The 25925-nt window shown below is 39.1% G+C and overlaps 2 long non-coding RNA genes across 2 annotated transcripts; both read left to right on the forward strand.

The window, feature by feature from the left end:
- The first annotated feature begins 4324 nt into the window (after positions 1-4324).
- Positions 4325-15786, forward strand: LOC128154538 (uncharacterized). The gene is made up of 3 exons (XR_008239370.1): positions 4325-4435; positions 6783-6985; positions 15696-15786. It is a non-coding gene; the product is annotated as an uncharacterized LOC128154538 (long non-coding RNA).
- Positions 15787-22332: 6546 nt separating this feature from the next.
- Positions 22333-24309, forward strand: LOC128154533 (uncharacterized). Its single transcript, XR_008239369.1, has 4 exons — positions 22333-22628; positions 22784-22903; positions 23077-23194; positions 24212-24309. It is a non-coding gene; the product is annotated as an uncharacterized LOC128154533 (long non-coding RNA).
- The last annotated feature ends 1616 nt before the right edge of the window (positions 24310-25925 follow it).

Here is a 25925-nt window from a genome sequence, read left to right on the forward strand (position 1 = left end):
TATAACTCATTTGGTTAAAAAGGGATGTTTAACAAATGATTTCCTCCATAATATGTTTCAAAAAAGAGGTTGCATTGTGAATAACACTAACTGTTATTGACAGGTCATAAAACTGACTCAATTTCTGTGTTTCAAATAAGAGGATGCACTTTCTGCCCAAGGTTTGGGACTGTTCCTGACCTGATTTCCTGAACAGATAAAGACTTCACGTACACAGGCTATTATTAAAATGTGAAATTGATAAAAGTGAAACCTAAATAAAGCGCTTACTGATTTTGACATGTTTATGCATAAAAATTGTAAGAAAAGGTGCAAGTAGGTTAAACGGTTTGACATGCTTAAAAAAAAAAAAAAAAAAAAAGGCAAGAAAACCTATTTGGATTTCCTGCATATACAGGTCATAGAATTTCATCAAATGAGTCCTGCAACAGGACAACAGCTCTGTACAGGCTATGGGCTATCTATTGATTTAAGCTTTTATAAATTAAGAACGTGCATGCTCTTAAGCAAATAATTCCAAAGGTTTCTTGCTTCCTCTGGTAAAAACACCCAAGCTTTTTAATTTTAAACTTTCAGTCGCTAAATTTTGTTATACTATGGAGCCTGCTACTATTAAAAATTTTATCCCCATTTAGGTCCCTGCAGATCAGGAGCAATTCATCTGGTATCCTTCTCTGTGTTAACCAAAATAATCACTCAGTCTAAAATGGATATTCCAGATCTTAGATAATACTCGTGACTTTTTTCTGAACTCTTTCCAGTATGTCAACACTCTTTCTAAGTGGAGGATAAAGACTTCAAATTTGAGCAATGTAATTGGTCTCCAAAGGTAACAGACTAAGGAATTAGTACTAGTCAATAAATGAGGAAATGTTTATTTTAGGAATGTCAGACATGTGGCTTTCAGAGGGGAGGTTACAATTAGATACTGTCAGAGAAAAAAAAAGAAATCCAGTATAATCTGCATTCTGATGTCTCCACAGAGAGTTTGATACGTAACCCATGGTACCAAATGGGACTCTTCCAACTGACTCGAACAGCTTTGGATCAGGCCTTAAGTGGATCAGGAGGTTTTATGTAAAGCTAGGGAAACAACTAAGGACTTTGCCAGTCTCTGGTGAAACCAGAATTTTGCATGCTGTTTTTCACTGCTTGTGAAAGCTCTGAACACAGGCAACAAGAATGATGAAAGGATTAAAAGATAAAAGATATGCAGGGAACCTGAAAGAGCTAGATGCATGCAGTTTAAAAAGAAGGGGGCTTAAGAGATGCACAACTACCTTGTAAATTCCTTCCAGGAACTAATATATCATCATACAGTTTCTCTGGGAATAACCTCTCCTCAACTTATTAAAATACAAGATATACAGAAAGGAAATAATGTGATGTGCGCTCTAATGCACAACCACTGTCCTTTTTATGAGAAAATTCCTCCTCTTCCTTCTTGTAATCTATTTCTCAGTTGAGTCACTTTCCTGGGTTTTTTTCAACTCAGCTCAGAGCTTTGCAATCGAGTTTGGTAGGAGAGAAGCATTTGCAAGTTATAAGGATTAGTTTCTTTAAAATCTGGGTAGCAGTATTCCTACAGTGTAGAAGGAAAAGAAGAATTAGTGTGAATTAGAGAATAGCAAAGCATCTTTACTTTTCCTTGTCTCTAGCCATGATAAAGAGTAGAGCTGAAATCTTGGTCCCAATGAAGAGTATGACAGAATTCCCATTGAATTCAGTAGTGTCTATTATTGAATTTTTCATTAACATTTATCATTTTCCCCCCTTAGCAGTTCAACAATGGCAAAATAGTCTGTGTAATTCATTGCACATACAAAATATGCATATAGAGCTCTTGGCAGAACAAGCTCTTGCATAACATAAAAGCCACATAATTCATTTATATAATGCAGTAAGGAATGGGCAGCATATGTGCATATATACATACTCACATATGCCCCTTGTGGGTATCCAAAGCTACAGGATGTTCTGGGGATGAAAGAGCCTAAAGCCAGAAATTTAACATCTCATGTGTTGATGTGTTATTACTTATTTCCATGACATATGTATATATGCTCAAAAGTTCAGTATTTCTATTCATCATAAAATATGCCTTCTTATTTCCTCTATTTATTTTTCTTGATCTTCCCATTAAGAGAGTTGTGTAAATAACTAAGTTATATCAATCCCATATAAAAATTATCCTCAGCTATTCATCTCAGGTACTAGGCCTATGTATGTCTACCTGTGCATACCTAAATATATATAGATATAAAATATATACCCATCTTGAAGACTTAGAAATATTTGACAATCGAGATGTTCTCTGACTTTTTTGAATTCTCTGTGTGAAGTCACAAGGAAAGAGCCCCTGGATTATAGCTTTGCTAAGTCTTAGAGCCAATACCTGGGGCTTCAATCTATTTGCAAAAATACTGTACATGCCCATTTTTGGGGGGGAGGATAATTAACTGTAGCTCTTTGGGAACCCAGTGGATACCACTTTCAAAACAATATTCTGCTGCGTTTTTCCCTACTTTATTTTCTCTCAGGTGGATATGCAATGGTGTATACACTCAAATCTCCTGCTAACCTTCCCTAGCCTTTTGTCTGCTACGTCTCCATAAGTATAAAAATATCCACCTAATTGCAAAGTCTAATATATTTATTTTGGCTTTACTTCTCATGACAGCAGTCATTGAATTCTTGATGATGACAGCCAAATCTCCATTGATAACATAGTTATGCTTCATAACAAAACCAAAAACGATAGCAACTCTATGTACAATAAAAAAAATTAGTTCCTTCTTTATATTTTACTACATTCATGATTTCTAGCCAAACTGGTGTTTTAACATTCATTAATTAAAAGTCAGTCATCTGTAGGAAAGACATTTTACATACTTTAGAACAATACCTGAAAATAGGCAAGCCAGATATTTGTTACTAAACTTAACCTTGACGTGAGTTCCTAAGCAGTCATTAGTGCCTTTTACAAGTATTGTGAGTCATTCTGAGTATTCCTTAAACTTTGCAAGGTGCAATTTGTTAGTTAGTTTCTGTTTGCAAAAATTTTCCTTAGGAGAAGTGACATTGGTCCAGTAGGAGCAGCTATAGCTTTTGTGCTTGCCCAAATTGTTCGATGACTTTGGAACAAGATGCTGAATTCATCATAAATTTTCTCTCTTGCAAAGAAACAGCAGCCCACACGTTTTTCTTAGAAATAAGCAGTGGCAAGTACCCTTAATATCTGACTGTGGGAGTGTTTCAGAGCTGCCACTATTCAGGAAAGCCAGACTTCATCAAGGAAAGCACCACTGAGCAGTGCATCAGAGTCAGCAGAGGTAGGCTGTAAGAATGATGAGGCTTTGATGGTAGGTGGAGAAGAGGACTGCTTCTGATACTCGCATTAACTCTTTTAGCATTGACTTGGAGATCTTTACATCATGGTGTGCAATGAAAAGTAGCTACTATTGTCTCCCTTCATCTTGCCTACTGTGCCTGAGGTATGTGGTTTTTAGAAGGTGTCCCCAGCGTCACGGCATGATTGCACTTGGGCGTTGTTTGGGCAAGGTTTGGAGGTTTTGCCATTTTCCATGTTTTCTCAACATCTTTCAGTTGAGCATATGTATCTCTAGGCCTACTCACAGTCTGCACAGTAATACCCAGTACTGCAGAGAAAGATGAAACCACCTGTACTTGGCAGAGGGTTATAGAAGGTAACCGAGTGACAGGAAGGATGGTCATATTCATAATGCGTACAAGCATTCAACCTTGAATGAAACTGCCTACAGCATGAGCTGATCCACATTTTAGGCTGTGTTTCTTAGCTCTGCTTTAATTCTTCCTCCCAATGAACATCTCCCAGCAGCCCTCAACAGAGCAAAAGATATTGCTGCAAGATCAGCTGACATGGAGAAACACATCTTTATTTTATGTTATTATCAGGAGCAAAAGTTATTTCTGGCCCCTTGCCGTTCTCCTTTTTCATCATCTTCACGTCTCTCCTGCAAGAAATCAAAGCCTGTTGTCTTAATGCTCCGTGGTGCTGAGCAGAGTTACATTAGAAGCATTTTACAGATGAGAACAACGTAGCTATTTTTAAGGTAAAGTGCTTCTGCCTCCACAGAAGTAGCATCAGATTTATATAATTATAAGTACTCCCAGCAGTAATTCACTCAGCAAATATTTAGTTCAGTTTTCATTGAATATCCTCTCATTCATCGATCTTAGCTTTTCAACTGTTCTTGACAGTAATTTCCTCTTCTGGCATCAAGTCTTCCTCCTTTCATTTTAACATGGTTTGAGTGCAGTATTGTTTTGCTGGTTTTGAACAGGTGAGATGGAGAATCGGTGAAGACGTCTTGGGCTTCTATATGGGTTTCTACTATTTTTGTGGAACGGAGGAAAACTGAGCAGGAGACTGACTGAGTGGCTTTACATCAAGGTAAAATAAAATTCACCGCAAATATTTTAGAACTGCATCTGGCAGAAGTGTTTTGTATACATTTTTAAAGGATGTAAACATCAACTGAATTTCTGTGTCCAAAACAGAATGCAGCTAAATATATAGATTTTGGTTGGTACATGCTATTTCTTTGGCTTAAGAGCCTGAAGGTGAGATACAATCCCTCTTAATAAGATATATTTTGCAGGATTGTCCATAGTAAACATCTCAAATTGTACTTGAAGAAGGCTGCTATTTTGTAACTAGTGATTTTGCTTAGTCTGAAAATAGGTAAGTGATATCATTGATGAGGCTTTAAAATAAGCTGGATACTTTAAACACATCCATATAATTCCTTTTTAAACAGATATAGGACTTTATTTAAGTCATGTATGCTGTAGAGGATCTTTTGTGACCTCCCTTTGCTGGGTTAAACTTCACTAAAGGAGCACCTTTTTTGCATAACAGTGGCTTGAGTGAAATAGCCTGAGTGTGTTATAAGGAGCTTATAGGAAAAACCCAAGCCTTGGGGACTGAGGAATGGAAATCAAGGAAGCAGTAGAGATAAAGGTCAAATAGCACTATCTCAGAGTTAATTTGCCAGTGCCTTGCACAAGAAGTGACCATGTACAATGGCCTGCTAAACTTCTGCGGTGCTTTCACTTCAGAAGCATAAATGGTTGTGTAAGTACAAGGCAGTCATGCTGGTTTTTCCCGGTATCCACCACTTTCCTCCAGTAACTCCTTGCTACCTTTCAGCCCACATATGACCTGGAGAAGGAGCTGGACCTTCCTCTCAAGCTTGCCTGGTGCACGTCTACAGTAAAACCTGTGATTATTCCCCATCTGGCCCCTTGCAGGCATACCTCAGAGTATTCACCTGGGCCTGTGCTACAAATTTTTTGTACTCAAGAATATATAACAATAAGCATTACGTCACACAAGGATATAGACCACTAAGTGTTACATCAAGCAGTTGTACAAAGCGAAGCAAAAGCTAAAACAATTCAGATAGCAGACACCTGATCATTAGATAATTTCCACAACAGAGAAATGAAATAAAACAAAGCTGTAGGCAGTCAAAGAGAAGTCCAGGCAAAGCCTGACAAATCCTGAGGCTGGTGCTGTTAGCTTCACACAGAGCTGGTGGCCACACCATATTAACTGGCTGCAGGCTGTGCCGAGACTGGCTTGGCGTGGCAGCTCTTCACAACCCAACTCACCTAAGTGCCAGGTTGACAGCGCCTCACAGCCTTTAAGCAGGGTACCAGCATTGGAGAAGACCTCACACTGACCTTTAATTTAATCTTAAAATAAAGTTGCTGATAGATTGCTGATCTTTGCCACGTATTCGTATGCTTCTGTTTAGAATGTGTTTAAGGCTGTATTTCACAGGCACTGATCTTCAAGCACAAAGTACACTGTATAAAAATCTGAGCTGATATCCATGTAGAAAATTTATACACAGTGAGTATTAGTCAGCCGCTTTCCATCTACCTAAAGGCATGAATGCCAAGAATGCTTCAGACTACAGGATTTATTGATCCTAATGTAGCTGCCATATTCAATCAAGAAAGTCTGAAAGGAGTAAATAGGCATCTGCAGATTGATTCCCCTTTAAGGTTTTCCCAGTAGCATACACTGGTAAACATTACATAATAATTACTTCCCAAATAAACAGCTGATTAAGACTGACATTCTTCCTTCATGATGAATATTAGTGAACTCTTCAAGTAATATCACTGAAGCTAATGCAGACACTGTGCAATATGATAAAATTGTGAAGAACAGAGCTGTATGTGTATTTGCTTAAGTAACTCATCTATTGAAAGATAAACACTTATTTTGGAAAATAAAATGCCTAGATAAGCATTAGACTCTTGAAATGCACTAACTAAAGTGAAACGCACCAGAGTGCTGTTTAAGATCTCCTCCTTCTAACAGGAAATTTAGTAGCAACAGGTGACAGTGGAATTTGAAGTTCTTGCTAATAATCATTATATCCTGCCCTGAAATATATCTTTATAGCTACTTAGAACTGTAAGTCTCTGTTAAAAGTACTTCTAAAGTGAACTCCAGTATGATACTGTCTTAAATCTAACAAAGTTTTCTGTGACATCTCCACCCCCAAAAAGCCAAGAAGCGCACAAAGGCTAATTTGTATTACAGTGCCTGATACGTAACTTATAAGCTTGCCAACAGCCATCAGTAGAATTCACTTATGATAACCAGGAAATTATTTGAGAAGGTATATATTATACCACATTTCATTATTTATTGATTGCTAGCAGCACTTTTAAACAAATAAGACAGCTTACATTGTAATTGTTTACATTTCTCTTCACAGAAAAAGTCTGCAGATGTTGTAAATTTTCAGCTTGCCAGAGGATGAACCAAATCTGGCAGTCGAGGCAATGCAATGACCGTGTCTCTACAAATTCCTTCTATCAACAGCATCTTGCGGGTTACCATCCTTACTCCCTGTCTTTCCAATCTTACTGCTTCACAGTTCGAGCAGCAGTGGCTGTTAACAGCTTGACCCGTCTGAAGGTATGTGTGTGCTTCAGCAGAAAATTATATGCCAGAGAATATATCACTTGTTGCACTTCTTTCATAGTTTAATGAACAGGTCTCACACAGTAAATGACAATGCCATTTTTGCATAGATTCTGCAAGGGGGTTTGCATAGATCTGTTCTGGATAAATGGAAAACTCTCTCTCTGGACTAATTAAAAGCAGGGCTGAATATTTTTCTCTCCTGTGAAAAAGAAAAAAAAGGTGGCATTGTGAAAAATAAGGGAGACATCACAAAGAAAAAGATATACAGGATATTTTACTGAACATGTTAAATTAAATATCGATTACCCATAATGTGCCACGGTAGCTTCACAAGAAAGGAAATTCAGTTGTATGTATGAAACTCCATGTCAGCACAAAAATTCCTCTAATATGATAGTGATCTTCAACTGATTGTAGTGCTCTGCTGAAGCGATAGTGTTACTTAAAACCTGAACAGACAAAACTCTTGAGGTAACTTCAGAAGGAATTTCATGTAATCGAACTTGTCTCTTTTTATGATTCTCTGGTACCTCTGAACTGTTATAATTACATTTTACTGGAAAGCAAAATTCACGTCAAAGTGTTAATTTTATTGTAAATTCAAGACAGTTAGAATTGGGAATTGCTGTCTGCATAATCATATGATCACACCATCACATGTCTTTGCTTTGGGGGGAATACCTGCTTGATTCAACTAGTCATATCAGTCCAAGGCTCAGAAGCTGTGTTAGTCCAAGTGAGTCAAGTTTCAAATGGAGGGACAGCGGAACTGGTTACTTGGAAGGAGAAATATGCACATCGACGGAGTGCACTGGAGAGGTACACAAGAAGCCGTCACAGTTCAGACTACAGGACAGTTTCCCAGCACGGAGCCCCACGTCTGGGCCGTGCTCCATACTGAGGAGATGACATTGAGATGTGAAATTGCAGGATTTGGCTTTATGAAAGCAGAGACAGATACCCAAAACTGCAGTGCTGCAGTGCATTCAGAAGATCCAGCTGTAGTTTCCGTTGCCTTAACACTGATGACAGAAGAGGTAGATGGTGGAAGATGCTGTTGCTTCACCTCTGATGCTAGTATGAAACTACCACTGAAGTGAATTGTAGTTATATGCCTATGGACAGCACAAATTAGAGGAGAGAAAGAGATTTGAAACAGATTATATCTCCTTAAAAGCTGAGTGTAACTCTGTGTGCTGAAGTTAAGTTGGTCCTGCAACCAAAGCGTGCTCCTTGAGCTAACAGCCCAGTGAGGACTCCTTGAAGAAAAAGCCGTGGAAGGTTTCTTAACTGCAGAATCCTAATGATTGTCCTAGTAGTCAATGGTATTCCCAGTCACTGCAAATCCCACCAAGCTCTCCCTGACCTTACCACAGGCTTTATTTACATAAAGCCAACATGCAGGACTTAACACGCGTTCCACTGGAAGCTACCTGCTGGCAAGGTCCCTGCGGACCTGTCACAGGTGTCGAGGAAGACACAGGTATTCAACAGCATAATTCAACAACAGGGGTCTGTTGACTCAATGTTACGTCTACTTGCCTGAATTAAGAGATCTTACAAAGGGCCCTGAGCTAGAAAACACTCCCAGTCCCAGCAGCTCCTAAGTGAAACACAGCTGCCCCCGTGCCTTGCCTGGGCTGATGTAACCCAGCGGGGTGGCCCATTTTGCCTGCCCACCAGCAGCATCGCCTTGGGAAAGAAATAATTTAATAGGTGATGTTCCTGGATCAAATGAACGTCAAAGCCCTTTCACAGAATACTCAGTAAGGAGACGTAAACCACACCCTGCCAAGCCCCCGCCCCAGCTGCAAGCTCATGCCGCCAGGCGAATAGTTTAGGTGAACAACACACGTGGTTTTGAATGAGCTCCGTTGCAGAAAGAGCCAAGCAAGGAGATGGCTCCTTGGGCAGTGCTGCTCTGCAAAAACTCAGCTGCATCATCATCGGTGCTGGTGACAGCTGGAGCAAAATCTGCGCCGTGCAAAGGCAGTAGTTAACATTTTCAGCATATTCCAGCTTCTGCAGCTCTTGTTCACAACCGTAGCAAGGTGCAAGTTCTGTGCAAGGTTGAGAATGCTTCCTAGCAAGTGCACGCATAGCCTAGGGCCTCTCAGCTTGCGTGTATTACACTGGGTACCCATTTTATTCTGTTAAAAATGAATGCTCAGGTGAAACTAATAATTTTACAGCTGGTAATAGAAATATGGACAGACATACTATAAATATTATTTTCACATGGCATGTAATTTTTGCTTTGCTTACGATTTCTTTCCCTTCAGTACTTTTCCATAAAACTATCATAATACTAGTAATAATAAATAAAATAAAGAAGAAATAGTAAAATAAAATAATTTAAAAACAAATAAACCAAACCAAAACCTTTCTGGTGACAGAAATATTCTCAGACGTGTCAAAATATGCAAATTTTATTTGCTTCATAGAAAGGGATGTTACTAGATGAGTGCTTCAATAGCTGACCTACAGTGCATCTTGACTAAATAGCTGTTTGAAGATATGAGTAGCTAGATGGAAGCAGTTGTCCTCAAGATGGTCTAAATACCTCATACTGTGTTCATTAAGGACATCACTCAGAGTACTGTGTTAGGATTCATGGGGTCCTCTGCTCAATTTGATCATCTTTAGAAGCTCACAAGATCACAGGCCAGATTCATCAAAGCAAGGGATAAAAGAGATTTTCCTTTGTACATCTCAGATGTGGAGCTATTTTAAATTAAACAATATTTTAATAAATTTAGTTTTCATTTCATTAATAGTTTTGCATTTTATAGTGGCTGGGTGGATGACTGCTGAAGCAAGTATGATATGAAAAGCTATGTACTTGTTTATATATAATTTTCAATTTTATACTGAAACTTTTGTGCAGTTATCTGGTAGAAAATGCTGTTAATTTGTGACTGTCTTAATATAATAATAATAGGGTGCCCTGGTTTAACCCCAGCTGGCAACTAAGCACTACACAGCCGCTTGCTCCCTCCCCCCTCATCGGGGTGGGGGAGAGAATCAGAAGAGTAAAAGTGAGAAAACTCGTGGGTTAAGATAAAGACAGCTTAATAGGCAAAGCAAAAGCTGCGCACACAAGCAAAGCAAAACAAGGAATTCATTCGCCACTTCCCATGGGCAGGCAGGTGTTCAGCCATCTCCAGGAAAGCAGGGCTCCATCACACTAACCGTTACTTGGGAAGACAAACGCCATCACTCCAAACATCCCCCACTTCTTTCTTCTTCCCTCAGCTTTATATGCTGAGCACGACATCATATGGTCTGGAATATCCCTTTGGCCAGTTGGGGTCAGCTGTCCCAGCTGTGTCCCCTCCCAACTCCTTGTGCCCCCCCAGCCACTGGCTGGTGGGGTGGGGTGAGGAGCAGAAAAGCCCTTGGCTCTGCGTGAGCACTGCTCAGCAGTAACCAAAACATCCCTGGGTTATCAGCACTGTTTCCAGCACAAATCCAAAATAGAGCCCCATACCAGCTACTATGAAGAAAATTAACACTATCCCAGCCAAAACCAGCACATTCTCCACCCCTTATTCCATACCATTTATGTGATGCTCAGGTGCCACACTATCCAATACATCCTCATTACCCACCACTACCCTTCCCATCCTTTGACATAATACGCAGATATCTTTCCCCTAGTCTATGGACCACCCCTGTGAAATGTCTGTAAAATATCCACAGACGTCCACTGACTTTATTTAGTCCATGACTTTGGGCTCCATCTGTTATGGTGGTCACTCAGGACAGGAGAGGTGGTGTGCTGTGTGGAGTTATTGGGCACCAAAGCCAGCTCGGGTCAGGTCACTGCTGCACTTGCACTGCTTCTTGTAAGGCTTGTCCTCCACGGGTTCCGGTGGTTCCTGCTATAGTAATTCCTATAACATGGGACTCAAATCATGGGTTATAACAATTTAAAGGTGTTTGCATTACAATCTCCACCCCTGGTCCCTTTGGGCCAGATTATAGGGTTTAACATTGCAATGAACTCCTCGCCTTGCCCCTGCTTTGGCTTGGACTTATCCAGACTGCAGTCCCTTAGGGGTGTACCTGTGCTGTCATGGGCTTCTCCACAGCCACACGCTTTGAGGTACTCCAACATGACCTCATGAACAGCCGCTGATGCTTCAAGGTGTACCTGCTGCAGCGTGGACTGACCCACAGCCACGGATGCTTCAAGGTGTACCTTCTCCAGCGTGGACTTCTCCTTGGGCCACAATCCCTTCAGAGGTATACCTGCTGTGCCACAGACATAACCACAGCCACAGACGCTTCGAGATGTACCTGCTCTGGCGAGGACTCATCCACGGCCACAGACTCTTCGGGGTGTCCCGCTCCCACATGGACTCATCCGCAGGTCACAGTCCCTTTGACTTGAGTTCACACCAGGGTTCCAGTCTGTCCAGTGCAGCAGCACAGAAACAGCAGCGATGCCCTGGCCGTCTGCCAGCCCATGCACACGGCCATTGCTGTTAGCAAAATGTTCCTGGGCACAGCAGGGTAAGATGATAAGCAAAGCAAGCAGCGAAAGCAAAAAGCAGCCACTAACGAGCACTGGACTCCAGCATATGGTGAGGCAAGCAAGTCCCATGGCAAGCACAGGAGCCTACTGATTAATAGCTAAACAGCAATAACAGCAATAAATTCCATCTAGCACATTCCAATCAAATCTGTCGTTATCTCGAACCCTTCGAGCCCCACATTGGGCACCAAACCAGCACATAGGGCCTTTTAATACCACGGATTTTTCCATACATGATGTAATTTGCATGAGATAATAGACTGCTGTTTGGACTTTTAAATTAGTAAAAAGACAAGATTACTCTAATTAGAGCTGGGTTTAGGATCCTGTCATCTCAGTTTATGAGGGCCTAGGATTGTTTAGACCAAGGGAACAAAAAATGTGAAGGAAAATCATGACTGTCAAAGTTTTAACGGGGATACAGTACAAATAATGAGATTTGGAGTTAGAGCATACTTGAAAATGTCAGGACCCAATAAAACCTGGGAGTGTCTGCACTGAAGAACAATCACTTCTTTTTTGGAACCCATTATCTGGATGACATCTAGAGTTTATTATAAAAGATGATTTACTCGCACGAGAGACAGCTTTTCTGTGAAAGTAAATTATAGCAGTTGAAAATTTTTTATTCAGCATAGATAGGCTGTTTTTATATATTGCTACAACAATTTCCTTTGGGATTTGTAGTTCAGGTGTGTCCTTCTGCCATTTTCTCCAGAGACTGATTTGCCAGCTAAGCTATTTTTCTCTGTACTTATTCTTCCTTGGACTACAGCAGGTTTTGGGATCCCCTAACAACAGTACCTTATTAGAAATATTGCCTTGGGAAGACAGTTTGTGAAGGAGTTTGGGGGTATAACTACTGATATATGCTTCATATTTAGGCAACATGTTCATTTTTCCCAATATGAATAGAAATTCCAAACAGTGAAAATTTTATACAAAAAGATGTCTTATCCTCCCCCTCCAAAAATAATGTTTTGTTGAAAACTTATGAGAAAAAAGATAATTTTATGAAATTTTTTTTGGCAACCCTACAAGTAACATCAAGACTGATTCTTCTAAACTTGAGATGGAGGATCAAGTTAGAGCATTCCTGTTACAGGCACAGAATATTAAAAAAATAAAGAATAATAAGGAAGTAATTTAAAATTTCCTTCAAACTGCTTCTTACCACCGTATAATTAGACATATATTTACTAATCACTGACTATTGCCAAGTTTACTGGTGTTTAAATTACTGTCTGATATGTTGATGCCACATTAAAATCCCTTCTGAATGCTCAATTAACAGACATCTAATCTAGAAACTTTTCAAGAAAGTGCAATAAGTATCGAGAAGTAGCAATTAATTATAAATGCTTTCAGACAAATCGTTACCATTGAAGATATTTGTTTATCAGGTGACATGACCTTTGAGACGAATGCTCACCCATGGCCATCGCTACTTCTGAACACATGTAAATTATTCTATTACAACTACCAGTTAAGTACATTTGTGCACAGGGATGTCTCTAAGAATAAATGTCTTTTAGCATTTTAAAGAGAAAATGGCAAGTTTCCTGTCCATCAGAGAAAAACATTCCTGATTGTGGAAGAAAGACAAGAGAGCAAGATACAACTTTGCTTAAGATATCTCAGTACTATCTATGTCCACTTCTTTCCAGAAGCAAGGCTTAATCCACAGTGAGAACCTGGTGTGTAAATGGTGTTAGCACCTTCATTCAATATTTACATGCTCATAAGAATATACGAAAGGCCAAACTGGGATAATCCAAAGAGCCATGTACAGTGGTAGCCTTTCTGACAGAGATCACAGGTGGGTGCCTATGGAAGAGTATGTGAAACAATATATTTAAGTATCCAGGAACAAGCCATGAGGGGAAAAAAAGACGAGAAAGAAAACACACAATAAATGTCATCATCTCCTTTGTCTTTTGATAAACTAAAAGCAAGTGGAGGTTTTTATTCTCTGGCAAACACGATGGTTATGGTAAAGATGCTTTTTTCAACCTGCTCAGACAACTGATGGTCTGAAGTCAAAACTTTGTTGTGGGGATGCTACTTTAAAACTTAGAAAGAGTGAAGTCATTAAAAATACCAAATTTATAATAGAAATCTTTATAATATTATGTCTTTAATAGAAGGCCTTTTTCACCAGTCAAGCTATTTTCCTCAGAGTCTTTAGCTGACACTATTGGTACTAAGTCTAGAAACAATACATCATAATATAAAACCTGGGTTTTAGTACCCCCAAATCTTTAATTCTGGCTTATCCTGGGCATTTTCTTGCTTTTGTGTCTCTGGATTGTACCTTGAACATTAGTTTAACCAAAAGGTTTTTTGCTTAATATGTGTATACAAGGCACACAGTTCACTACACTCTTAAAGTTCATCAGTTTACTGCCAAATAAACTTTATTTTAATATTCAGCTTACCGTACTTAGTGTCTTGCTTTGGAATTAAGCACTATTTTTATGGCTGCAACCTTTTAAAGGGGTAAATGTGCACTCCTATTCCCTTCCTCACAATTTCTGTCATTTTTTTTTTCTTGCATTAAGCAGAATTGCCTTCTATAAAGAGTTTTGCTAGCAAAACTTCCTTAGTGTCTGCAGTATTGCATAGCATGATAAGGCCTCATTTACATAGATGAAGTAAATTTCCCTTCTTTATTTGCTTTTGAAGCCAGTGGGAGCTATGTCCATATACCTGATGACATTATTTAGTCATTAGACATTAAAGCAAAGAGTTGTGGGAAAAGCAACAAACACACTATGAAATTATGATGCTTCTCAGAGAATTCACAGCAGCCATTTTCAGCAATTGAGGGATATTGGAGGGATTATTCTGCAGGGATCATGGACAATTTACAGCTGGAGAATAAGGGGAATAGGTGAAAACTATTCCGTTCATCTCAGCCTCTGCGTAGCCAGGAATTCCCATGTTTTCTTTGAACACTTATGTATTTCATCCATACTCTTTTGCTGTTCACTCCATGCCAAAGCTCAGCAGAAGGAGGCAGTTTAATGGCAATACTAACCAGCAAGACCTCGGAAAAAATATTTGCTGGCTATGAGCTGATGACAATGCCACGCACAAAGGTATCGGGGAGTTTTGGTAAATTTATTTACCAAATACATTTTGTATTTACCGAATACCCTTTACAACTTCCTGAGATCCATGGAGGTATCACAGTGAGGGCAGAGGACAAAAGAATAGGGATCCTTTATCTGGAAAGCTTAATTAAAAGCCCTATTGTGTTACTCCTAGAACGAAAGCTTGGAGCTAACACAGGGACCACAAATACTAGACAAGAGTCACAGCAACTAAGTCGCCTACTGTGTCAAATGAATCTCAGTCTGTTTTTCTGTCAAGTCTGGAGGAAACACCAAGAGATGAAAAGGAGTAGAGGAAGCACATCCTTGGCTTTTGGATTCAGAACAGGATATGCAGGGCTGAATTTAAAAGGAGTGCAGTGGTGTTACACCTGTGTGGTGGGGTCTGGGCGGGCTGTGTCTCAGTCACTATCAGCCTGCTGGCTGCAGCATTGGTTTCTCTAGAACCCATTAGGTCTTCACATCTTCTTCCTCTTCAGCTTAAACTGAATTTTAAGTCATAGGGGATGTGAATTTGTGCTCTAATTGTGCATGAATTGTCTCTTTCTTAGATGTGGAATACAGTAGCTGTCTTCTCCATGTGCTGTACTAAGCTTGATCAATGGTCAAAGCATTGGGTCAAAGCAAAACAAAATGCGATATTCTTCCGAGAAAAGCAGTGTGTGAGTTCCAGTTTCTCACTACAGCTGAAGTGTAATTCGGTTTTCTGTTACACTCATACAGCACCATCAATTTAGACAGGGCATCACAGACACCATCTAATGTTTCAACCAAGTTTTGAGTGAGTCCCTCCATTTCCAACTCTCTCTGAGCTATGCTGCATCTCTAGGCTCTCTCTCTCTCAAAAAGATTTTAATACAAAATGCTGATACAAGGAACGTCTTTGGAAGAGACTAATCAGGCATGAAAAGGTGTACAGCAACAGTTATAGATGCATCCTTCTGTAGCTACTGCTATTACACTAATTTTAAGAGATGTTGAGTGTCTTCAAAGATCCCATCATTAGAAAGGCTAGATCTTAATTTGTGTTTTGCTGTTTTCCCAGTAAACTATGAAGGAAGCCTGCAAGTCGTTAGTATAATAGAGACTGCTAGCTGTTCCTCCAGGAAAGAAAGATCTTGTACCTTGAATGAAAGGCAGAAAAGAATAAAAGGTAAAAGACAGGTCAAAACATTTGAAGACAGGACAGAAGGGGAACCACCCCCAGCACAGCACTTCAGAACTACAGGTAGAGACCATCTGGGATACAGGGAACTCTACAAAGAGAGACAACAGACAGGCAAATGGCAAGGAGTATTTTCTGCATATTGCTACTTACAGAAAATGGTGCTTCAGAAATACAACTTCTACCATTATCTATGGTTCATCTTTCTAAGACGCTGAAAGTTATGTTTTTAAGACTAGATTACAAAGGCAAAGGCCACGGGGGAAGTAGATTAAACATGTAGTTCTGTGAGGAAGGACTATGGGTTTGTGCCTTTTTCTTGACTGGCTTAAGTGTCTCAAGCCTGGTGATTTCCAATTGAAAATTTTCTGTATTTGAGCCACTTAGATGTGCTCTGCCCTGCGTGGATTTTGTGCGTTCAGTAAGGTGTAAGTGAAAGCTGTAACCTGAGTTGGGATCTTATCAAACTTTTCTTTGGCAGGCCGGCTATTTTCCCGAGTTTTGTAGAAGCTTAATTATCTTTAGGACTTTAACCTTTATATCAAATTCTGAGACAACAAACAGACTGACATGCACGTGAACAAAATTATATTGACAGCATGATAGAATATAAACTTTGTTTCTGGAGGAAACAAAGAATCAGTCTCATATGCTACAAATCCACTGACCCGCCCCAAAACCCTTTTAACGGTAAGTTAATTAGCATGTTTAATACCTATTCATATTCTTATTATAGAAACTTCTTAATTAATTTTTAATGGTCTGTTATTAATATGAATTCTATATAACAACTTATTCCTTCTCACATAGTTTGAATTGTTCTGTGCTTTCTTTTGTGCTGCTCTCTTACTTAAATTATTGACAGATGCTTTCTGACCTACCTTCTGGTCCTCCTCCACAGCCTGAAGGCTTTAGGTTATTGAGCTATACATGGTAGCTCTGGAAACTGCAATTGCTTTTGCTTATGTCATGATGCTGCTTTAACAGTCCTGTCACTGCAAGAGACTGCTTTTATTGCTTGATGGGTCAAGTATTTAGATCATCGTGGTTATGAAACCACATTGTATAAGAACTCAACAAGTAGCTTATATTTGCTCTGACGGGACTGTAATATGTGGAATGCCAAAGTACATTGTCCTTCTCATGAGCCTGTTTATTTTCCTTCATAAAATATTGAAGAGCACAAAGGATTCTGCCAAAAGCAACACTTCTCTTCTCCTAAGGGTTCCTCCTTGGATTTCTTATAAAGACCGTGGACAGACTTTGATTGAACTCAGTGGGTCAGGCTTCAATAAACAGCAATGCAGCAGAGGAATGAACACTTATTTTTCCTCAAGGCATCTTGAAAGAGGTATTTTTCAAGAAAGACACAAGTTAAACACATAGTACTTAGTGCCTTGATTATCAAAGGCTTGCGATCAGAGGAAATATGATTAGGTAAGCATGAATTGAGGAAACCACCTGAGAAAAAGCCCACAGTAAAAAAGATCTATTGAAACAACACTTTATGGACATTTGCTGCGTGCACTTATGGCACTATATCAATAAAATAATAACCTAGAAGGAGCTGTCTCCCATTTGCAAGAAATATAGAAACAGTGTTCTAAAGAGACTTGTGTGTATAATAAAAGATAATGTGTGATGGCACACAATATATTGAACAGAAAGGCTGAAGATAAATCCTGATACCCTTACTTTACTTTTCAGCGTTCGTCTGCACATTTCTGAATATTATTAAAATGGGGTATCAAATTGTATTTATTTCTCTACAAGCCAGCTGGACTAGTAATGAAATTCACGTCCGCTTCTTTTCCCAACTCTTCCTACAAACGGCGTGAGAAGGAGATATGGGTATGTCTGATGTACTTTGCGTTGAAGTACACTTGGGCTTCAGTGCTCTGACTGGGCCTCCTGGGTCTCAGGAAGGATGTACACCATAACAATAGAAAAGCCCGGCAGATGCCCAGAAGTAGAGTTTCTTTTCTTCTGCCTGACGATGTGGCCTACTGGTCAAGGTGCTGCTGATAGGGCTGGGACTCTTCTTTACATCTCTGTTTTCAGGGCAGGATTTGCAAATGAGGTTCTGCATGCAGCTACATTTCTGTCTTGGTTTTTATTATCTTGAGGTTAAAACTTACATCTGTCATTTCTATGTTGAGTAGGCACTACTGAAGGTCCCTAGTCTGTGTCATACGTCAAGAGGGACAGGCTTCCACCCTGGGGAAAACTGGAAGGCAGAATCATCTACCACATCCTGGGGGCCCTTCTAAGTTCTCAGTGAAATTGGTATTTTTACATTACAGGCACTGTCAGGATCTCCAAGAGACTGATTATTTTCTAAAGTGTGAGGTCTTTTTATCATCTAAATATTTGTTTGGACATAGCAGTTGTGTGATATAGAATAACATTGGCTTTACTGAAGTGAATATATACTTATAAAAGCATTAATGAGCCTGGACTCTATCCTTCCCACGTTAAAAAGCTTTCAGGCATCTACCTGGTACTTTTCAAGGGACATTTTTCTGACACCCCGCCCCCCCCCCATGTGGCAGGTGACCTAAAAAACTAAAACCAAATAGAACCCAGGTTATGAAGAGGTACTGTGATTTCAAAAAAATGCATCCTGCAGATCAGGGACAGCCAGTACCCACAAGCCATCTGTCCTATCCAGTGAGCAATTCTGCCTTTCTTTGACTTGAGTTTGCACAGTTTACTGCTTCTGACATTGGGAATTCACTGCCTCACCTGCAAAAATCATCTTCTGGTGTGGATTTCTCCCATGCTAGACATAGGAGGCCAAGTTGCATACCAAATTCAGAAGGAAAAAAAAAAAAAAAAAAAAGGAAAGCATCCTGCTGCATATTGGATTAATGTGCTGTCAAGAACTGTATGTGTCATTGCATCAGAAACAGAGAAAATAGAAACACAGTTTTAAAAAATCAGCCTGTGGTATTTTCCTTTTTCTGACTGTACTGCAAGCTTTTCAGTCATGGAGAGCTGATCAGTCTGTTTTTCATATTTCCATTTTTGCTGGAAGATCAGTATGTGTGAACCTTCTTCCAGTGCAGGAAACCTAAAATGGGCTTCCAGCAGAGCACGATATTGCTCTTGCTTGACCGTGCAGGGAGTCACTGATGGAAAGAAGAAAGCTGCCCAGTCCTCTGAAGTGTCACCACCATTTGTTACAACAGATTGGTCTGTTAACAAACTAAAAGTCATGATACAGCTACAGGAAAACTCTAACAGTTTCTGGAGGCATAAATCAAGTGCCCGGATATGTAGATACCATGATAGCTCTAATTTTGAAGTCTGGGCTATTCTGTCTCCATCCTCTTGAATTTAAGGGGAATGGCACAAGAAAGAGAGAAGTAAATTCCTCATGTGAGGCATCCAGCTGTCTATACGAGGGATTCAAGAGCTCCTTCTCAAGAGATGACCGGGGTGGAAGAATCCCATAGTGTTGGGATGATGGCTGGTTGAATACTGCTTTGTCAGTCTCCAAAAACCTAAAAATGTGCTAGCCCAACTTATATGTGCTTCTGGAATCACTATGCTGATCTGGTTGACCTGCTATTTCCCATCCCTAACTTCTACAAATAAGATTACGTTCATCCCAGTTATAAAGTCTCAAATTTCAGCCATGTTTTGAAACCTGATTTGAAAATGGGATTAATGTTTTCTTTTAAAGGATGGAGGCTATGTTTTTTCACACTTAACCTCACAGAAGACCAATTTTTTTTTTTTTTCAAGCAAATGGTAATAATAATTAATAACACACCTCTTCAGGCAGAAAACATGCATGGAAAATCTTTATGATAAACATTTAGAAGGTTATTAGCATGGTAAAACAGGGGAATATGAAATATTTTCAGCCCTTACATAATTAGTGCTATTGAATACATCCTACTATTGCATCTGTCTTTGTATTTCTTCATATCTACAGTCTTATAACAATTCTTTAGTCATATAAATATGTCTGTGTATTATATATACATTTTGTGCATTCTACATTTTAAATATTACAAGCTCTTCCATGAGTTCATGTACCTCACAGCATACCAAAATAACTCTCTTTTTATCATACTTTTTCACAAGTGCACAATTTTAAAGGTGAAGTAGGTGGAAACATTAATGTTAAACAACCTCTCAAGAAATCTTTATCTGTTTTTATCACTGACAAAGCAGAGGATTTAAGCTTCACCCTAAACTGACATATACACACCATTATTTAGAACAACATTAAAGAGAAGTAGCAGAGAAACCTCTGTAATGCCTTTCAATGATATGGTGTATAGTTTAACAACAAAATAATAATCTGGAACTGGGAAGTTTATTAGTAGACATAAAACTGTTGATTCCCTACTAAGGCTGCTGTTAATGTATGTAAAGCATAACAAAAAGAGCCCTCCTGAAAAAAAAAACAGATTCTTCAGCAAGCACCGAGAAATTACTTATAGTTACCTATATCAGCAAATGTTGCCATTTCAAAATGAATGCATTGTTCTTCTACCTCTAGTAAATAATTATTGAATTTTGCAGTCACAAAATTTGTTTTGTCTTTCAGTCTCTGCCTGGAAAGAGTTTTTTCCTCTATCTTAATGATGAAACTTTAGATATTTTTAAATAACAAAAGTGAGAAAGAATCAAACCTATGCTTATCTTTTCTAATGCAGAGCTGCAGCGCTATACTTACTAGCGGTGCCGGTGCAATCAAGAGAAAATCTGTGGAATGAGGAGATCAAGATCATTCCCTACCAGAGAAGGTAACAAAACTAGACTTAGCAAAGAAATTTTGGGCAGAGCAGGAGTACCGATTTGACTGCATGTTTTTCAGTTGTCTTTATTTTTTCCTAATATTTTTCTTTATCATCATGCACTTAACCTCCAGAGTGTTGTCTGCTGATTCTGCTGTCACTTTTGACCTCATCTTACCCAGTTCAAGTTTTTTTTTTTTTTTTACTTTCCATTACTAGAGATGTTGCTTCAGGATATTCATCATATCCTCAAACCCCACTGAAATCCCACAATAAAAGATGTGGATGTACTTAACTACCACCTTCATCAGGAGTCAGAAATTAATCAGAGCCACTCGTAGGGGCTAAACAGCCAGGTTTCAGTCTTTCCAATGTGCAAAGCAGATATTCCTATATAAAATTCAGACCACCATACACCTTGCTGCTTAGTGAGAGGTGCAACTCTTCAGTCATTACTGAGATTTGTACATGCAATATCTTCATTGCAAGTTTAGAAATTACTTTACTTTTGAAAGTGAATCTTATATGGCATGAAGAAATGCTATGTTTTAGCACAGACATTGCAGTGAGACAAACAGCTGATTTTCCAGGCACCAGTTTGAAAGTACAGTATTGGCAGTTACCAAAATCTTGGTTTGACTTGTAAAGTGAGAAACTTGCTATGGACGTCATTGAGAGAGAATAAATATAGTAAACCAAGTTGTCATTTATATACTGTCACTTCTCTGACCACGGCCACACATTAAAAATGAGACTTCAGGATAAAGAACATCCAAAATATTACATGAAGTGAAACATCTACAAAAGATTATGAGGAAAAATTGACTTTATTAGAAAGACACATGCTTTGATCAGTGTTAATGAACTGTACATGAAAGGTATGGATTTCAAAGAAATGATGGAAACCACAATGCTGGAGGAATGTAATAACGTCAGGCTTTTTGCCACACATACTCCTCACTTAGTAGAAAATTAATGACTTCTATGGCTGGAAACTGTTATTTTAAGATTATTATTTTTGAAGTCCTATTAATTATTCCTAATAAAGTTATTTTACTGTGGACACAAGCGAACAAACTGCTTCATTCTCTTCTTTGGTGGGTATATTGCTCCCTGAGCTCTGAAACATGCAATACAGATACAGTACAGCATCCCCAGAGTGCCAAGTTAAATGAGTCTTCCCGTAAACTTGTGCCAATTGATTAATCAGTTTTCTTAATAATCACTTGCTTTCACTATAAACACAATGTCAGAAAACAAGCAGTCTCAGAACACTGGATTAAATTTGCCTCTCTGAGGGCATGAAAGTGATGGTTCATATTGCTGAGAAAGCATTTGCTCTGGGAAAAAACGTGGATGCTGATATTGCTCTGTCCTTCCTTATGTGTTTTCCAGTAAATGGCAAAATTTAAATATATCTGCAGCTCCTTGTCAAGAAATACTGCACACGAAAAATATTACTGCACCTCAAAAAACCTACCTTCCTTTTCAGTTCACATATCATACACACCAACTAATATTTACCCCAATTTTATTCAAAACCCTTGACCCATTTCCTTTGAATTTCATGACCTCTTCTCCACCACTTACATGATCTTTCTCCAATACACCTCTCCTTAAACTGCAAGGCTATCCGCGGTGTTTGTACCATCACTGACACAGTTCTGAAGAGTTCATGTGAGTCTCGTGTCTTCTCGTCATTGCCCTGATGGCAACCAAGCAATTTACACGTGTGCTAACTCTGACTCTGGTTTTAATCAGTACCTGGTGTTACTGACCTCCAGACGTGCCTCCGCTGCTTCACAGAGCAGAAGCAGGAGCATTCCCAGGGACCAATGTCCTTATTCCAGGGTTCAGCACCACCGGTGTGAACAAAATAAAAGCCTTCAGTGAATTCACTGCTAAGATGTTTCTCAACTCCTGGCAAACCTTATGGCAAAAGCAAAAAAGTGTTTTTAACACTGACGTGCAAAGCTTAAGAAAAGAGCTATTGTCTCAGAAGACAGAGGCTGACAACTGAATCGGTGAAACACATAGTTATCTTCCATTTGGCTTTAAAGTGAGTTCTTCGCACCTTTCAGGTAACACATTTTCTTAATTTTAGTCTGACAGGAAAGCTGATCTTCTCCAACAGCACTTCTGGTAAAAGGGAAAAATCCTATTGTCCCACTTCCTTTACCCCCTGTTTTTTTTTTTTTTTGTTCCTGCTTTCAGCTCTATCGTTCTGTCTTCTTCCCTCAAACTAGCTGGACTGCACAGTTGAGCCTCTGAGTCAGCCCACCAAACTATCAGAAAACTAACCCAGCAGAAGTGAATCACTTCCACGTGAAGCTGGTAAGGAAAGTAAAAGACTTGGCTATATCAGCGCGAGAGATTTACTTTCATTCTTCACACTTTTATTTATTTTCATATCTATATATGTAAATATAATGTTAAAGCAGTTCCTCTATCATATTTACTTGTCATCAATCAGCCATCTCATGCTATGTTTTCTCCATTTCTTCCAGGAATTAGAGCATGACTGCTTCACACGTAACCAACCTTCAGGCCCCCCCGGAAAGCTGAGCTCCAGGATTGAGTTGAAACAAGAAACCAGAGGCCCAGGCTTTGTGAGACAGCTTGAAGGTGGGTAGCTTAACCATCATGGAAAAGCCTATTGCAACAAAAAAGTTCTCTTCACGTTGTTCTTGTCTTTTGACTTATGGAGATTTCCATAGCTATCAGATAATCAAGCTGAATTTCAGTCTCCCTGCTATCAAGCGTATAATATGAAAGCCCTTTAATTCATCCCATCATTTTCTGTGAAACAGTAAATGGTAGAAAGCTGTTTAGCTGCCCCACGAGCCCGGTTTTGCAGGAAATGGGTACTTTATCACATAATTTTTGAACAGTGGATGGTGATAACAAAAACAAATACCGACAGACAGCTGAAATAGAGGAACAGCCTTTTATATGAATAAAAGCAGAAGGATGAGTTCCTGCTGATCATGTTTACTGCTTGTGTGCTACTTATTTGCATAAATTATTTTCATGGCAGGCATCAAAGAGCACTGGAAATCCAGGCTCAGACTGCCAACCTTTTTTTTCTGTAACAAGCAGTATGTAGTTCATATGGCTGTCTCTTTTAATTGCTTGGTGCTGACCACTCAGACACATGGTGAGCAATAAGAAAAAAACCCTATCGACACAATTCATCAGGATGTTACTTTGGTAGAAGAGTGTGTTTGTTCGTTTGTTTAATTGTTGCTGTTGTCACTTAATTACAATGAGAAATCTTTAGACGTAAAGGAGAAGGAAAACGTACGGTCTCATATAATGGCTGATCACTGTTACTGTACAGAAAACTCTTAAAAGAACTACTCTTTTCTCTCTATTTTTTCTCATAAACCCTTGTGTATCAGAGAGGGGAGAAAAATGAACCAAAACACTTTATAGGGCCCAGCTAACAGGAAGGAATTTAAAATGCTGTAGACCATTTTTGAAAGAGCATGCCAAAATGTAGCCACAGATATTCAAGGCTACTTCAAGAAAACCTGTTGTTTATCGTTCCATGGGCATCGAGTCCACATCAGGTTGTTTCTTCCTTTTTTTGGGGCTTTCAGTGGGAGACACTTAACTATTTACTGTCTATTCCCCATACAGAAAAGGAGTACCAGAAGTGCTTAGGGCAGAAAACTAGAACTTGTGGGACAACAGGACGTGAATTGGACTGTGATGTTGCTTCCAGGCAAAAAGCACCTGCAGCTACTGGGCAAACTGTAGAGCTGCAAAAGAATTAAAAAAAAAAAAAAAAAAGAAAAAAAATTGTATCTTATCCACAAACATTTACTACTTTGTTGCTGAAAAAAAGAGGTGTACTAAGGTCTCAAAGTAATTGACAACAGGTAAGAACAAAGTTAGAAAGCGATCATTTTAGTAATGACTTTTTTTTTTTTTTTGCCTTTTAATCTTGGCTGACAAGATTGTTGAAAAATGGTACTTTCAGGTAGGAAGTAAGTAGGCTGTAAGTCACTATTTCAGCTCACTTCAGTGTTGAAGGAGCAAACCTGCACAGCAAAATAGTTGGAAACACTGGTTAAAAGTCCTGTAATTTAGTAAAGATGATCAGATTGTTATTATTTTTTAAAGGGACAGGTTACAGAGAGAGAGATACTCCTCTTCCCTCATCTCTGTTAAATCACGTGAGCAGGCATCGGTGACATGGCCTCTATCTCCTCCTCTCTCATTGCAATATAACAAGTGGGTAAACTACTAGGGCTGTAGCAGAACAGGAAAAATGGGGAAAATCCCAAATCCTGGGGAAAATCAGAGACAAAAGAACACTCTGGAGATTTGCACTGCAATAAAATGCCTGAATGCCCTAAAAGTACTATTCACAGGAAGAAATGCAAATTGATTTGTTGAATAATTTCAACAATTTCCTATGCTAAAATGATATGGGAAATCCCATGTTACTCATTCTGTATAGGAAGAAATGCCTTCTTTATCCCTCCACTCCTAGACAGGTGCTAATGGGAGCTTGTTGATGTTCACATCATGTTATTTTGGTGTTCACAGGTTAGGCAACTAATCTAAACTAGTCATCTAGATTTCCTCTGCAGGCAGTGAAGGGGGAGCAGAACCCTCACTGCACAATTTATCCCACCTTAAAATGTATATCTAGAATGGGTCAGAGGAATAAGCAAGGCAAACAATAATCACTTCCAGCTCAGAAAGAGGTGCCTCTATGTGGTTCTCTTACCTGGATGACTAAATACAGGTTTCAAGCTTAAACTTAGCAGTATCTTACACACTTTTTCAGCTTTGGTGTTTTCGCATCCCTCAGAATTATTAAGTATTTACTTAATCCTGGAGGCAGGAAGTGCAACAGGAGGATACTAGTTTGATCTGGTATTTTTACTTTTGATACGGGATGTGACTGGTATTGGATGGACTGTCACAGCAGAAAAGACGAGCTTAGTACATAAAATGGGTGGAAAGTTCTGAACACTATCATATGCACTCCCTAAACCTCAGGCAAATCACCGGAGACTGATTTTCCTCCTAGGAATTAGCCATAAACCATTCAGACATGAATAGTAATTTGAACGTAATTGTCCCTTGATTGCTGGCATTCCAACTGTTTTTTGATGTTGTTTTCCAACGGTTCAAAATGAGGATATTTGCATTTTATATTTTATTTGTTTTTAAATAAAACCAATTTGTTAAGTATAACTGCATTTAGAAAACTCAGACTTTAGAAAAAGCCAGATTTAAGATTGCCTTTGCCCAATTTGAATTATCTACATACAGATTTTCATAGGCTATTGCTTTATTTTTTTCACAGCCCAGCTTCTATTAGTCTCAGTTGAAGCTG

Source organism: Harpia harpyja, chromosome 2, assembly GCF_026419915.1.
Source record: "Harpia harpyja isolate bHarHar1 chromosome 2, bHarHar1 primary haplotype, whole genome shotgun sequence".
Taxonomy (NCBI): domain Eukaryota; kingdom Metazoa; phylum Chordata; class Aves; order Accipitriformes; family Accipitridae; genus Harpia; species Harpia harpyja.